At 36.0% G+C, this 17,560-nt stretch overlaps 1 long non-coding RNA gene across 1 annotated transcript; it reads right to left on the reverse strand.

The window, feature by feature from the left end:
• Positions 1 to 12,714: 12,714 nt before the first annotated feature.
• On the reverse strand, positions 12,715 to 16,840 carry LOC134473214 (uncharacterized). The gene is made up of 3 exons (XR_010043348.1): positions 16,758 to 16,840; positions 16,222 to 16,319; positions 12,715 to 14,402 (listed from the first exon to the last, which is right to left on the reverse strand). It is a non-coding gene; the product is annotated as an uncharacterized LOC134473214 (long non-coding RNA).
• Positions 16,841 to 17,560: the final 720 nt, after the last annotated feature.

A 17,560-nucleotide genomic window follows, 5' to 3' on the forward strand; every position in this document is an offset into this window, starting at 1 on the left:
TCTCTTTGCACACAATGTAAACTTTAAACCAAAAATGATCAGAAAAGACAAAAAAGGTCAATACATACTGGTTAGGGGAAAACTGCAAGAAGAAGAAATAACTATCTTAAATATATATGCACCAAATTCCAGAGCACCCAGGTATATAAAACAAGTATTAACAGAAATGAAAAATCACATCATCAGTAAAACAATTGTGACAGGAGACCTTAACACACCATTGACACCAAGGGACAGATCAACCAGACAGAAAAGCAGCAAAGAAATAACAGAACTAAATCACTCCTGTGAACAAATGGATTTGATAGACATATACAGAATGTTCCACCCAACAACATCAGAATAGACATTCTTCTCAGCAGTACATGGGTCATTCTCTAAAATAGACATATATTATCTCACAGAACATATTTAAATAAATGCAAGAGTTTAAATCATCCCTTGCATGTTATCAGATCACAGTGCTTTGAAATTAGAAATTAATGATAAAAAATACTGCAAAAATCCCACAAACACATGGAAACTGAATAACACACTCTTGAGTACTCAGTGGGTCACAGAGGAAATTAAAGCAGAAATTAAACAATACCTACAAGAAAATGAAAATACAGATACAACTTACTGGAATCTGGGGGATGCAATGAAAGCCGTCCTCAGATGAAAATTTATTACACTGAGTCCCCACATCAGGAAAACAGAATGAATACAAATAAATAACCTGATGCTACACCTCAAACAGCTAGAAAAAGAAGAGAAGTCAAGCCAAAAGCCTAAAGAAGAGAGGAAATTATAAAACTCAGAGCAGAAATCAACGCAACCGAGACTAAGAAAACAATTCAAAAAATCAATGAATCAAAGAGTTGGTTCCTTGAAAGAATATATAAAATTGATAAGCCCCTAGCCAACCTTATTAAAAGACAGGGAAGAAAAGCTCAAATTCATGAAATAAGAAATGGAAAAGGTGAAATCACTACAGACTCTAGAAATACAGATTATCAACACCTATTTGGAAAACCTCTACTCTCAAAGGTTTGATAACACAGAGGAAATAGACAGATTCCTAGAAACATGTGAAGTACCAAAGCTAGATCAAGAGGCTGTAAAACTGCTGAATAACCCAATCTCTAGTAATGAAGTTGAAAACGTAATCAAGTCCTTACCTACAAAGAAGAGCCCAGGCACAGACGGATTCACTGCAGAATTCTACAAGAAGTACAAAGAAGACCTAATGCGGACACTCCTCAAACTATTCAATGAAATTGAAAGGGAAGCAATCCTTCCTAAGTCATTTCTGGAAGCAAATGTTACTCTAATACCAAAACCTGAGAAAGACCCAACTAAAAAAGAGAACTACAGACCAATCTCCCTAATGAACACAGATGCAAAAATCCTCAATAAATTATTGGCAAATAGGATACAGCAAATCATCAAGAAGATTATACACCATCACCAAGTGGGATTCATCCCAGGCATGCAGGATTGGTTCAACATACATAAATCAATAAATGTAATCCACCATATCAATAAAGCCAAAAGTAGGAATCACATGATCATTTCTATAGATGCAGAAAATGCCTTTGATAAAGTCCAACATTCATTCATGATAAGAACTTTACAGAAAATTGGAAAATTGGTCTTTACCTCAATATAATAAGGCCATCTATGACAACCCAACATCTAGTTTGCAATGTGTGATTGTGAAAGGAAAGATCTCTTAAAAATAACAAGGAACCAGGAGGAAACAATACAAAGGTTAGAAGATGACAAGAGGATCTATAACTTAAGAATAAAAAATTGAGTGAAGCATCAGTGGTATATAAAAATGAATTACAAATATTATTCACAGATATAATTAAGGAAAACTTCCCGAGCATAGGAAAAGGAAATGATATTCAGATATATGAGGCATACAACCCCAGCCAGCTATAAACAAAACAGGTCTACACCAAAATATATAATCATCAAGATCCCAGAAATTCAACACAAGAACAGAATATTAAAAGCTGTCAGAGAAAAGAAACAGATCATCTATAAAGGAAAGCCCATCAAAATCACAACAGACTTCTCGACACAAACCATCAAATCAATAAGAGCTCAAAGTGGAGTAGTCCAAGATCTCAAAGAAAACAATCTCCAACCCAGATTTATGTACCCTGAAAAACTACCTCTCAAATTAATGGACAAACAAGATGCTTCCATGACAAAGTGGAACTGGGCGAGTTTGTGACCACCAATCCAACCCTACAAAAAATATTGAAGGACATTCTAGAGAGACAGAAAAAAGGCATCAAGGTTTCAGAAACAGTGGCCTCAATGAACAGGGCAGACAGTTGAGTGAAGGGAAAAAGTAGATAACAAACAGCAGAAAAATAGCATAGCAGAGATGAGACAGAGAAGGTTGGCTATAATCCTAAAATAGATGGCCTTGATACACTAACAAAAAACAACACAGGCAGAGTGGATCAGGAGATAGGGTTCATCGAGATGCTCTGTATGGGAAATATAATCCACCTGAAAGAGGGTTTATGGACTGAAAGTCAAAGATGAGAAAATAATGTTCTATATGATAGGGAACCAGAGAGAAATAGAGGTAACTTGCCCAGTAGCTGCACATAGGCTGCAAAGACATAAAAATTTGTGCAGTGGAAAAATACTCAACTATAAGGAAGAAAAACCTTGAGGCTTTTACAAGTAAAACAATACAACTTAAGATCATGCTGAGGGGTAAAAAGATATAGAACCACTTAGGTAAATAGCTGGCTGCTTCCCTAATCTAAAAACTAAAGGAGTTAATGGATACAAAATGTACAATGCACCCTGTGAAAGTAAAATTGTCTAAAAAGGGAAGGCAGAGGACATTGTTAATATTGTATCATGATTTAAAACCCACATTGTTCTCATTGCTCTGTTTAGTTTGGTTATATTCCGTTCTAGTCTTTCTACTTGTATTAGATTTGAGGGCACAGACAGCTATTCCAAAAATAGCAGGATATACTACAGTAACCATCTTTAATTACCTATTAACTTACTCTGAAGCCCTGTAATACTTACACTGTCTTATTATGACTGACCTTATTTGAATCTAGTTTGTTAGATTGCTGTCTTGTCCTGACTGATTTTATTCACATCTCTTATGTTTGATAGTATCAATTCTGAGAGTATATGCAACTACTCTGAAGATGATAAGATTCACTAGGATACCCATTCTGGTTTGACTATTACCTGCTTGGTTTTTATGTTCAATTTTACTATGCCTGATGATATAAACTATTCTATTGAAGATAACAAGAGACATCATAGTAACCATTATAGATCAACCTTGTATTGTGGTTTTAATCATGTACTATGTTCATCCTTTTGTTTTGAATGACCCCATTTTGTTTTCCTTCTCACTTGGTTTTATTGTTTTCAAAATAAAAAATAAAGTAAGATTGGGCACTTTTATACAATGGAGTACTACTCAGCTATAAAGAATGATCACACTGAAATATTTATAAATAAATGAATGCAACTTGAGACCATACTCATATGTGAAATAAATCAAACTCATGTGTGTAAATACTGTAATTGTCTCCCTAGTGTAAGAAATGGTAAGAGTACATAAGATACAAAATCATCAATAAATACAGTGAAAGAGTAAAAATATGCTCAGAGGAGAAAAAATAATATCACAGAGAAAAGGAGGAAAAAGAAACATGAATGAAAAGAAAAAATATCTGAATTTGTATAAGCACATAGTATAGCTAAGATGATTCTACTACAAATTCTATAAGTTCTTGGAACAAAACAATTAACATTCATAGGATTGGAACAGTTTGGCATGTTTGTGTCTGGTATTCTGGAACTCTTTTGAAGATCATGATGTGAAGTAACAATGTTAGTTATGTCCCCACCACTTGTTTTGCAGGCCTATATTTTCATTCTGTTGGGCTCTTTGTTATTGTTATTTACTTGTCTTTTTTGTTTTTAGTTTTTCTAGTAATTTGTTTTGTTTTGTTTTGTTTTGTTTTGTTTTGATTTGTTTTTTCCCCTAATACAGAAAGGTTAGGTATACATGTAGAGGCTTGTACATGCATAGAACTTCTCCTAAACAGTTTATGAGAATTGAGTATATTATGCATGATAGAATGAACAGCTACTTTGAAGAAAAAGAAACATTAAGGTATCCATTGTGATTCCATATCGTCATGCTGTGAAATCCAGTAATGCTTTTATTCTCTGTTTAAAGTGGTTTTAGTCTGTTTTGTATTATTTAATTTCATCATACATGAAGGTGTAAAGAGCTATTTTGAAGAGAACAAGAGACATTACAATAGCCATTAGTGATTTACTTATTCTCTGGTTTTGAAGGCCTGTAATGCCTTCATTACTCTGTTTTGAACAGTTTTATACTACTTTATTTTGTAGGAATTCACTGTGTGTGAAGATATAGAAAACTATTTAGAAGAAAACAAGAGACATTATGGTAGCCACTGTAGATCTCCTGCTGTCTTGCTTTGAAATCTATGTCACTTACATTGTTTTCTTCTAACCTGCTTTGTTCTGTTTTACTGTTTTCTTTTACATTCTTCAAAATAAAATAAAATAATAATAAATTTTGAGGTATATGTACAATGGAATGTTATTTGGCCATCAAGAGAATGAAATCGTGTTTTTTGCAGAAAAAAAGATGGAACTGAAGGTGATCGTGTTAAGTGAAAATATATCTTTCAGAAAGACAAATATTGTATGTTTTCCATAATGTGCAGAATCTAAAACATTACATGAAAGTAGAAGGAAGACTATTATTTGATCACAGAGAAGAAATAAAGAGGAAAAAATAAAAGTTGTAATGAAGGCACTATTGTGAATGGGAAAAGTTATTAAGTATGTCATTAAGTTATTATGATACTGAGATGAATTTATTGAGTAACAATGTGTGCAGTACACTACATTACTCGAAAAAAATCAAGCTACAAAATTCTATACAGGAAAATCATAATCTTTTATTTTCAAGAATGCATTAATGTAGAAATATGAAATCTTTGAGAATAGTATTCACTAACTGTTTAATGGCTCTGAGAATGAGAGGCTGAGCATATTTTCTCTTAAGAGTATTTTTGACTTGACTCTATTATGAAACATTGTAAGCAGAAGAAAATAAACTCTCTGTGCATGAGGTGATTGGTACATTACTTATCTTGATTGTAGCAATCATTCACAGTGTATAGCTATCCTAAAACATGATGATGTGCAGCTTAAATATATTTGATTTTCTCAATTATATTCAATAAAAACATTTAAAATTATTATATCTTCCAAAAGAATTAAATGGATTGTCCTCATGGAAGGACTGTATATGTCCTTCACAATGCTATTGTCTTAAAATTGTATTTTCTGTAACTTTTCCGTCTATACTAGTCTTCTGTTGATTACTATGCATACTTCTACTTTCACTCTCCTTTTAACTTTTGCAATTCATCACACATAACACATGTTTGTATTTTGCTTTTATTCCCACTCTGAGTATCTTGGACTTTTACTAGGGCATTTTGAATACTAATCTTTTATATAGTTATTGACATAATTATTTTATGTCTACTCTTATTATATGTTCCTACTTTACTTATACCAACTGTTCTATAAAGCTTGATTGGCTTGCTTATTTGTTCATTTGTTCATTTCTTTATTTTAAAGAGCATTTTTAGGCCTAGAACAAACTCTTCATTTTTTAAACAGAAATTTTAGGTTTATAGCAAACTGGAGAGGTAAATACAGAGATTTCCCTCAAATCCCAGACTCCACCCATGTGCAATCTACCTCATTACCAACATTTTACCCTGGTGCTGCATTTGTGACAACTGACAATAATACAGTACAGTAATTCTACTATTGGGAGAACATCCTGCAAACAGAAAGGAAAGTACATGCACAGGCACACACACACACACAGAGCTACACACTGAACTCTCAACATAAAGATCCTAGTTTCAATATTACTCAAAATTATCAGAAAATAGAAATAGTTTGAATGCTAACAGATTAGGAAATCTGGTGTATTCACATAATATAGTATTATGAACGTGAGACAGGATTTTTAGGAGCCCTAGGGAAAATGAGGCAAAAAACGCTGAACAGTTGTTTATATACCCTCACTTTCCCAAAAGAAAACCACTAAATATAAAAAAAACAACTTACCTTGATAGGCTGGCAATGATTTTCCAGGAAAACAAGTACTTTGTATAGCCTGCATGTGAATAAACATCTATCCAACCTTATCAGACACCAATGAGAAATACATATGGTAAATCCAAATTGAAAGGACACAATAAGCAAGCAAATCTATTCCACTTGCATATCCTCAGAAGATTGAGACAAGTATATAAATGATATTCCTGAGAGCATTGTATGCACTAGGGGGAAAGTGAGTAACCTGCCAGGAGGCAAAAGGGAAATCACTCAAGTAAATGTGTTCAAAAGCTACCTGTAACGGACAAAAGAAAAGTAGCCAGCTGAAATGATGATAGAAACTAACACAGCCTGATAGTCATGTATGATTAAGAAAACAACTTAGAAACTCTTGTGTGAAGCAGGACCACATTTTTATTATTCTGTCTCCTCTGCATTGAGGAGAAAGAGAAGCCCAGGCAAAGGGCACATGATTTCCCCTGGTCGGGACAGCCAGAAATTCTGGAGAGCTAGGAAGCTGACACACTGCTTGCTTCCCCCATGCACAAACTGTCTCTCAAGTCCATGGTCTTTTCTGTCTGTCAATTTGGACCATGCAGACCACGTGTGTCCAAACGTTTTCTTTATCTTTTGGTTTACAGTGAGTAAAGAGAAATGTTCTCAGGTTTCATTTTAAGTCTATAATATAGCTAATGTATATAAATATCAAAACTGATTTATATTTTCCTTCTAACTTTTTTTAAAGGGACAACATAAACATAAAACTAATAAGATAGCCTGGTTTTGTGAAACTAACTCATCTATACCTGATTCAGTGAAAGTGGTTACAATTTTCAGTGAGTTTTCAAGATGCTTCTCAGGAAATTTTGATATACTTTTATGCTTTCTGTGTTCCATCCCTGTAAATAGTTCACAAAGGCCCTGCCTCTGGTGAGCACAGGGTGTAGAGTTATCACTGCGCTGTGTCCTCACCTACAGAGATCCTCTGTCATTTATACAATGTGTGCCAGAGCACTGTGCAGTCAAGTCATGAAAAACAGTGCCAAAAATCACATAAAAATGCTACAAGTATATTTTCTTGTAGGGCTGCTTTGCAGAGCCATTTATAGCCTTCAGGCCATGAATTAAACACACTTGCTTTTCAAAAGCTCCCAGCCTAGCACTTCACTTGCAAAATGATCTTGACCTGAGCCAGTGCCTCTAATTCTTTTCTTCACAAAATACTCCCTAAGCACGTCTAGTGGGACTTGTATTTGTCTAGTGGAATAACAGGGACTTTTATTCAGGTCGGTCTTCTTCCTGTCTCTTAACTTGTCTGAGAGGGATTCTAAGAAGTCAGTATTTGTTGGCCCCAGAACAATCTTAGAGAAAAATCATGCAAGAACTTTTCCCAGAGGTCTCAGTTCCACCACATAGCTCTGCAAGCAAAACTCTCATACTCAGCCCAACAACCCTCATGAGCTCAGGATACAATGAGCAAGCCACTCACTATGCAGCTTCAGCCCTGCTTCATCAATAACAACATAGCCTCTGCTGCAAGATTAATGTTGCCTACCTAGGTTATAGCTACCTTTAGAATAGCTACAAGATTTGTGTGCAGCGGGACTGAAAGCACCCATTTGTTATTCATCAGCAAACAGTTATACAACTAGTGCCAAGTGCTGGAGATTGAAAAGCAAGCATGGTGGGCATCCTAAACACCTTCACAAACTTACAGCCATATGATATTGTGCCTATGCCTTGTTTCATCCAGGTTGATCACATTAGCCTGAATCTGTCTGAGAAATACACATAAAGGAAAATCATTTAAGGACAACAGCATTCATGTTTCTTATACTTAAAATGTCCATGAGCATTCTCACATTTTAACTCAGTAGAGCAAGTATAGAATTGGAAACACTGTGTAGATCTTTTTGTCTGCAGGTTTCCAAATGTGTACTCAGTGGAGCCCACTGTGAGATACAAAGATGCAGGGAGGAAAAAACAACCAGAGCAGTCACATTTTATGGTTTACCTCAAAGTGTAGTGCAAACCCAAACATGGAAGACATACCACACAATGTTACGTTTTTTTTGATGTTGTTGTTGGTTTGTTTGTTTTGTTTTTGTCATTTTCCTTTTTTATCTGTACCGGGGATTGAACACGACTGCCTGCTTGCAAGGCAGGTGCTTATGCCGCTGAGCTAAATCCCCAGCACAATATTACGTTTTTTAAAGAACACTAGATTCAAAGAAGCTCACATGGCACCATAAAATTGAACAACAGCCCTAACCCACAAACCATAATGGTTAATGCTACACGTTTCCTTTCCAAGTCCACAGTGACCCCTCAAAGTCAGACACCTCTTACCATACAGGCCACACTTGTGCTATGAGACAAACCATTGACATGGTGTCCACGTTTTTAGGCCAGTCTTGGCTGAAGCATAGCCAGCAGTCATTCCCTGTCAGTTCTGATGCCAACTGGAGTGTTGTTTAGTTACACTTGTACACAAGGACCCCTCATCCAAAATGCTCACACACCACCAATACAAAACTCATTTTCACATTGGGACAATATCTTGTTCTAGGTACCTGCCACCTAGCTTCTGGCTGTTCATGAAGAACCTCGTAGTAGAATATCCTAATGACCCTAGTCATCTTCATAATGAGGGCAAATCCACTGACTTCAGAAATTCTACTTGAGTGGCAAAATGACTCCTGAGACAAAGATCTTCCAGGCTATGCTTGAAAAGGAAAAAATGAAGGCATACAAACAAGCAAAATCATATAAAAATGATACACATGAGCATACACAAATATAAATGTATATGTATGTTATGCATATGTAATCATACCCAAAAACACATTTAATATGCATACAGGTGTGGCAATATATATGAAAAAGTACAGATACACAGTTAGAGAGAACTATTGCATATAGAAATTTAGAGATAGACAGTTTCAAAAAGCTATCTTGACAAATATTACCGATTCTAACTGAATTTACATTTAAAAATATTTTAAAAGCCTTTAATATAGCCTATAGTGTCTCTGACAAATGAGACCATAAATTCCAGAAATAGACAACTGAGCCATGTAACTGAAACAAAGCCCAGAACTCCAAACTTCAGACTCTTGTAACTGACAGATAAACTCAGAGCTGCATTGAGATCTTATTATTGATCTTTCCCCAAAACCCACTGTAACCTGCCACCATACTAAGATATTGTCCTGCCTCTATTGCAAGAATTCCCTGGAAAGAAAGTAACTAAGCTTACAAGAGTGAGCATTCAAAAGACAACTCTAATTATGAGATCACTTTCTTTTACTGACCTGAAATCTGTCCAGTGTTGTTTTCACGACTTCTAAGAGAGATAGAAAGTTTTCAGTATAGCAAGCATACATTTTCTGTGTGTGTGTGTGTGTGTGTGTGTGTGTGTTGTGTGTGTGTGTGTGTGTGTGTGTGTGTGTATCCAAACTTTCAGAAACCATGTGACTTTGGGTACATCACTTAATATCTCTGAGTGTTTCATTTTAGAATGTGTAAATATAAGTCCCACGCAGGATGTACAATTTGCAGTGTGATAAGCCAAATAAATCCCTCTATGCATGCCTTGTAATATGGTAAGGTATGGATTAATAATGTTGCCTTTTATTTTCTCTTTCAATGTATAGGTACCAGACATTCTGCTACCAAGTAATAGTCTCAAATAATTTCAGGGTAGCTATGGTGTGTCTTTACCCTACCTCTTCATTATTTTACAACTCAGCTAGCATCATTGCACTATAAAGATTCTTCTTTCTGACACACTCCACAGCACCCAAGCTGGAGATCCTCTCAAAACTAATTCCTCTCTATCTAACCCATTATAACACACAGGGACATATAAAACTCTGATCTCACGGATTCTGCGATGAGTGGAGCAGCAGTGAGATTTCTGGAGAGAAAGGACCAAAACCAAATAATGTGAGCTGATACCAATCCCACTAATTCCAGTCCCCATTATGTCCTCATGAGTTATTAAGTACCACTTATGATCAGTGCATAGGTAATTAAGAACTCATAACTGCAAAGCCAGAGTCCTAACATGTAAGGCCAGAGGGAGGTGGAGATCAGACACTTTGAGGCCTCAAGGAGAAAGCCAATGCTTTGGAGACTTTAGTGTGATCCAGAAATACATCTGAGTGTTCCAGGCTACAGTGTAAAGTCACATGTTGGAAGTTTGAGCATATGATTCAGCATATAGAATTTAAGGGGAATAAGGTGGCAATTGGTTTCTCAGTAAGTCATCCTAGCACTGTGCCACCAATACAATTGTCATATTACATTTCTTTCATGGATAAGACAAAATACTCAACATAAACTGCAAGGGGAACAGGTTTATTTAACTCACCATTTGCACAGGTTTCAGTCCATAACTGGCTGACTCGAAGGCTGGGTGAAATGACAGACAGGCATTGCAGAGGGAAAATAGTTCGTGGCAGGCAGGAGACAGCAAACCCAAGCCAGGGACAACCATGGCTCTTTCTAGCTCTTATATTTTACGTAGGTTACTCACGACAGGAGTCACTCACATCCACAATCCTAAAGCCCTTGATCTTAGCATTGCACCATGAATCAATCCCAGTGTCACACGTTCTAGATCCAGCCACCTCTGAAAAAGCCACATTTATGTCTGCGTGAGGCTTTGGGGAAACATTTAGACACATACCATGACAACAAAGTTCTCAGAGACCCAGTAGTTTTCTGCAACACCTTATTTCACATAGGGTGTATGAGCGTGGGGGGATAAAATTCAAGCTTTGAAAGATAATAATCTCCAGCCAAGATTGATATATCCTGCACAACTATCCCTGGAAATTGATGGAAAAACAAGGTGCTTCCAGGATAAAGAGGAACTAGGGGAATATGCAACCACCAATTCAACTCTACAGAGAATACTACAAGATATTCTAAAAAAGAAAAATACGAAGAATCCAGAAGCAGCAGCAGAGAGGCCACAATGAATGGAGCAGAAAACACAATGAAGAAGAAAAACTGACCACTAATGACAGAAAAAGAGCTCAACAGAAATGAGGCAGAGAAGATTGGATGATAGGAACAGCTATTTTGGAGAAAATGACATCTTAAGAGGTAATACTGATTTTGTATCATCTTGTTTTGAAGTCTCATCAAGCTTTTGTTCTTCTGTCTCCATTGGTCTAAACAGGTGGTATCTTATTGGATTTTATTATATATGATAGTATAAGCAAAACCTTTTATAGACAAGGAGATTATACAGAAACATTGTTTATTATCTGTTAGTTGATTCTAAATACCCTGTAATACTGTCATTCTCTTGAATGGTTTTACATTGTTTTGATATATTTGATGCTACAGTATACAAAGTTATGCTCAAAGATTTCAAGGAAAGAGACAATATGGTAACTACTTTTATGTCGGGATAATCTTGTGGTGAAACACTATTTTCCTTAAATGGTTATGTTTTGATTTGTGCTGATTTGCTGTTATACCCTCTTATATCTCAATCTCCATTTTATTATTTACTTTTTTTATCCTTTTAATTAAGGGAAAAATAAATTTTAAAATAGCAAGATATATTATAGTAACCCACTTTGGTTTTCCATTATCTTGATTTAAAGCCCTGTATTGCTCTCACCATGTTATTCTGACTGATGTTCCTCTATTCTGCTTTGCTTCATAGTACCAGGTTCGAAAGTTTAGGCAACAGCTGTGAAGATAGTGGGATTCATTATGATGCCCATTCTGGTTGACTATTATCTACTTTTGAAGACCTATAATGTCTCCAATGTTTTGGTTTTGTTGGTTTTGTTCTTTACTGTTTTGTTCAATTTTATTATACCTAATGATATAGGCAATTCTATTAGAGATAGCGGGAGGCATTATGGTAACCATTGTTGATCACCTAGTATTATGCTTTTACATTATCTATTACGTCCACCCTTTTGATTTGACTGAATGTTCTGTTATGTCACATTTGGTTCTACTCTCTTCCAAAAAATAATAAGAACTGTGGGAGCAACAAAACCCAAAATGTGCAATTGTCATTGTACAAAAGAGAGGAAAAGAAAGTGCTCTAAATGATAAAACTGCATGTATATTTAAGTGTATAAGATAGATAATGATATTACTGAGTTTTGTTGGATCACTGAACAGAACTGTTTGCAGTCTCACTGTTGGAATGTCCACTTTATAAGCTTTAATTTTGTAACTTGAACAATTGTTTCTGAGATGACAAAATGTAATCCATTAACTAGTGATTTCCTACTGTTTATTTTTTTCTGTAAATCTGTAAAACTTGTACCCTTTATCTGCTTTTTTTTTCTTTTTCTCATTAAATAAAATTAAAGAAAGAAAGTAAGAAAGAAAATTGAGAAGCTAAAGTATAAACTTTGGCCTGTGTCAACAAAATGCAATGGAAAACAAAATAGCCTTTACAATATGAGGAAAGTTTCACATTTACGATACACTCAGTGCCCTGTTTTCAGCAAAAAATTATGGAGAATAAAAAGAAATACTAAGGTATTACCCACTCACAAAAAAAATGAAATTTACATAAAACATTTTTGAACATCCTAGAGATTGGCTAGACTAACCAAAGATTTTAAATCCACCATATTTAAAATGCTCAAAACACTGAAGTGAACTGACAAACAACTAAATGAAACCAGACATGATGTACAACAAAGTAAAGAATATTCATAAAAACAAAAAGTTTTACTTCTGGCGCTTACTTATAATAGTTGAAATGAAAAATTCACTAACAAAGTTCAACCACAGATTTGAGCAAACAGAAGAAAAGAACTAGTGAAATTTTCAGAAAAATGCAATAACCCCACCTGAGAAATGAAAGGAAGAAAGAAAAATGAACAAAGCCTAAGGGTCCTATAGAACATTATCAAGAATATACAGAAGGGAAGTTTGAGATACAGAAGAAAGAACCAAAAACATTTCCAATAAACTATGGCCCCACACTTCCCAAGTCTGATGAACTATAAGAATATACAATCCCAATAAACTCAAAGTTTTTAGGCAGGTTAAATTCAAAACTCAGAAGAATACTTACTACAAGAAACTGTTAAAACACAAAAAGAAAATCTTTCAAACAGCAAAGAGAAGTGACTCATCCCAGAAAATGATTCTCAGTTAACCTCACATCAGAAACCTTAAAGGCCAACAGCAGTGGGATGATGTCCTTACAATATAGAAAGACAAACCTGTTGGGCAATGGATATAGCTCAGTGGCACAATGCCTGCAGGCAAGCCAAGGCTGTAAATTCAATTCTTGGTACCAAGAAAAAAGAAAAAGAAAACTGTCAATCAAGGATTCTTCATCTAGAAAATCTGTCCTTCAACACCAATGATAAGCCAGTGGTGGTGGTAGATGCCTGCAATCCCAGGACTCTAGAAGGCTGCGGCAGGAGAAACCTAAGATCTTTGCATCTGCTGTATGTTTTCTGTTTGTTTCTTACATTGTTCATCCAGGGATTCTATGTTTTTGTTTAGTTCCTCCAATTTTTTAGCTGTGTCTTCTTTAGCTATCAGCATTTCTTCCATTCCTTTTATTATTTCTTCTTTTACCTGGGAGACTATTTCTAGTTTGAATTCCTTTAAAGCTTCCTGGAGTCACTTCCTTATTTCAGTTGCTATTATTTCAGATATTTCAGATGTGTGGCATATATTTTCTTCTATGTACATAGCTCCTAAGATTTCTTGGGACGGGCTGGCCGTTTCAGATTGCATTTTGGTCTTTTCTTTGTTATTTTCCTATATTTCCATGCTTCAAGTGTTGTTCCAAGGCTTCCCCTGGATGTGTTGGAAATCGTCTCCCATGCCCTAGATTCCTGGGACTGAATGAAAGTTGCTGAGCCTGGTCCAGTTAGGCCTTCAGGCCCTGCCGTTCCACCTCCTGTGTTTCCAGTAGCTGGGCAGCACTGTGGATGATAGGGAGAAGCTCTCCCCGGGTCAAGACCAGTGTCCTGGAACTCACTTCACCTGCTCTCAAATCCTGTATTTAAAGGTCACTGGGCATAATATAGTTGGTCTACAAAACCTCCCATAGGTAGTCTAGTGTGCCTGGGCTCTGAGCAGGTCCTTGAGCTCTGGATGAAATGATCTTAATGTCTCCCTAGGGTTAGGGATGGCGTGGATTCACTCCAGATGCCAGCTGAGCTTCCCGGTTTGGAGAAGGTCACTGGTCGTGTCCTGGGCAGGCCTCAATTTACTGAAATCTTGTAACAATGTAAAAAATAAAGAGAAAGACAGGATGTAGCTCAGTTCAAAGACCCTGGGTTCAACCTCTAGTACCACCAGAAACAATCAAACAAAAGGACAAATACAGCTATGCCAATGTTTTTATATGTGCCATCCTATAAGAAATGCCAAGGCAGTATGGAGAGAACTAATTAGTGAAAAACACATGACATAAAAAACAAGTAGCACAATGTCGGAAATAAGCCCTTCATTATCAGCAATCATTTTAAATGTAAATAGTTTAAACTTGACAAAGATTTAAAGAATGATTTCAGAAATATGATCCAACCATGCAGTAGTCAAAATACACAAGTGCATAGAGAAAAAAGATTAGCAGTACAGTGTGCGGGAGGCTTATAAAAGAGGAAATGGGGAGAAATTATTTAATATTTGCATGATTTTCTAAGGTGCTATAAAAATTTGGAAATTTTAATGCACATTTTGAATAGTATGCTTTAAAATAATTAAACATGCAATACATTATCTTCACCCCAAGTTTTTTAAAATGAGTCATAAATGTGTTTAACATCATCCCTTATTAAATTTAACAATGCAAATATTACATGAAAAATGTGTTAGATCATACATCCAGACATTAAAGCTAAGTATCAATGAGTGAAGAAAATCAGGTAATTTTAATTGTTTACCCTTTCCTTATGTTGCTTTTTTAAAAATTTACAACTTTAGAAATTAATTGCATATTAAAATTTATAATAAAACTTTGAAACAAGTACTATGATAATAATGACTAATTCCATTTCTTTAGATGTGGTTAAAATGCTTAAATTGATAGGATTAACTAAGAATGAGTAGAATATGAAGTAAATGGAACTGTATATACAGCACTGTCCTAAGAGTAAATACACTCACTTCATGAGATAAATTTTCTGTGCATAAGACTATGGAAATCAGTACAGTGATTCCTCAGAATGCTAAAATTCAAATTCCATTCAACCCAGTGGTTTCCCTTCTAAGTTTCTTCCGGAAAAAGTTACAACCATGTTATTACAGTGATACACTCATATTCGTGTTCAGAGTAGCACAATTCATAACAGATATGACTTAGATGCAAACTGTATGTCTCTCCATCACTACATGCATTTTTTAAAAGGTGTCATTTGTACACAATGGAGTACTACTGTTCTATAAAGAAGGACAAACATGAGTCATTTGTAGAAAATGGTTTTACTTAGAGACCACAATGTTAAGTAAAATAAACTATCAACACAACCTTAAATATCACATGGTTTCTCATTTATAAGAAGCCTAAGTATAAATAAACAAATAAATAAATAAATAAATAAATAAGAAAAAAATAAAAGAGAAATAATAACAAACAGAGTGATAGGTTTTTTTTCAAATAAAAGAGTACTAAGAGATGTAAGAAGGCGAAAGAGAGAAGACAAAAAGAGGGCAAGAAGAAATAAGATGCATTACACATCAAGTCTCCACAACAAATGTCTCATTAGACAACACAAGTGTTATAACAAATTTTTCAATTGTCTGGGGGAGATAGACAAATGAATGCTATTTTTCCTTCCTGCTCTCTGAATTTGATTAATGAATAGATAACATATTTACAGTTAGAAACAAAATTTTGCTTTTAAATTATTTACTACTGGGAAAGTTAAGTTAAAAACAAGCTCAGTTTTGATGAATGTTAATGGTCTTCTATTGAAAAGGAAGACACACCAGAATTTTTTCTTCTCAAATGTAATACTCCTCATAGAAAAACATGTAAAACATACACACATGGCCAGGAAGCTTAAATCACCAGATCAAATTATTTAGACATACATTTGGTCCTTGAGCAACATGGTTGCAGTCCAGGTCAGGCTGGCTCCAAGACAGGAACACTATGGCAGGATTTCATGGAGCAAGACAACTCTCAATTCCTATAGAATGGAAGAAGAGAAAAGGAAAAGAGCCCTAAAAACAAGGGATCAATACCCAGATACATACCCCAAAACACCTCCATATGTAGTTCAGGTTGTTCTACTGGGATCCACAACAGCACAATCAAAGTAATGGGAGTAATCTATGTCAAGGCATAGATTGAACTCCAAAGGCCCACAGCAATTTGCTAACTTAGACCAAAAATGCCATGTGCAGACATTTTGTTTAAAATTATTGAGAAGAGAGGTGGACTCCATCACATTAAATGTTTCTGTTAATGTAAAAGAGAAGTGTTTAGGATTCCCTTGGAAGGAGGCTAAGGTGATGTTAGAGTCACCAGGTAGCTTTAGTGGATGCTGCCCATGCTTTGTTATTGCTAAGTACGTCGCTCCACTATGGCCTTCCTGAGATTGGGTTACTGGGGTTCTGTCTCTCACCAGATTGTCAGCTCACTCTCCAGTATGCTTGCTCCTAGCACAAGAGATGGTGCTCTGATGCTCAGACGCTGCTGAAACTATCCCGATGGACTTAGAAACCTGGCATTGATAATTCTGTCACTGGGAACCCAGGTTTCTGAGAATGTACTGTCCAATACCACATCCTACAGTTCCACCTTACACCTTTGGGTTTCTGGTGAGGACTGGAACACATAATTTTCACTGACTCATCAACTGTGGTCACTGTACGATTCTCACACACTTAGAAGATGTCATGATAAGGGGAGGCAGTGGCAGTAGTATGTTTTTTTAGAAAGCCGCCCAGAGTAAAGCACCACAAAACCAGTGGGAAACATAAAGTGACTAAGCCAACTCCTCCCCCTTCCTCTGCTGGAGGTTAAAAGACAACATGGACAAAGTTTCAGAACCTCTGACCTGGGGATCTTTCTTGGGAAGATACAGCTGCTCCTGCTCCTGTTGGCTTTCTTTCTGTACCCCAGAGCAGAGGTAGGTGAGTGACCATCTCCACCCTTCAGAGGCCCAAGCCTATTCCACAGTGCTCATGGATATCCTGGCCCTATGCACACACCCGATCCTTCTCTCTGCCATCACTACTCTAAACATGAACTCCAATCCCACCAAACTGGAGAACCCTAGAGAGGACACTGCATAAGCTAACAAAAGCATTCGCAAGAAGACCCAGTGGATACGGCACCCTCAGGAAGCCCCATCTTGGACATCTGGAAAGGGGGTCATTCCTCAAAGTGTTTGCAATTGGTGAGAAGTAAAAAGGCGAAAATACC

Source organism: Cavia porcellus, unplaced genomic scaffold, assembly GCF_034190915.1.
Source record: "Cavia porcellus strain 051 isolate PalLab524CR breed Dunkin Hartley unplaced genomic scaffold, mCavPor4.1 scaffold_26, whole genome shotgun sequence".
Lineage (NCBI taxonomy): Eukaryota > Metazoa > Chordata > Mammalia > Rodentia > Caviidae > Cavia > Cavia porcellus.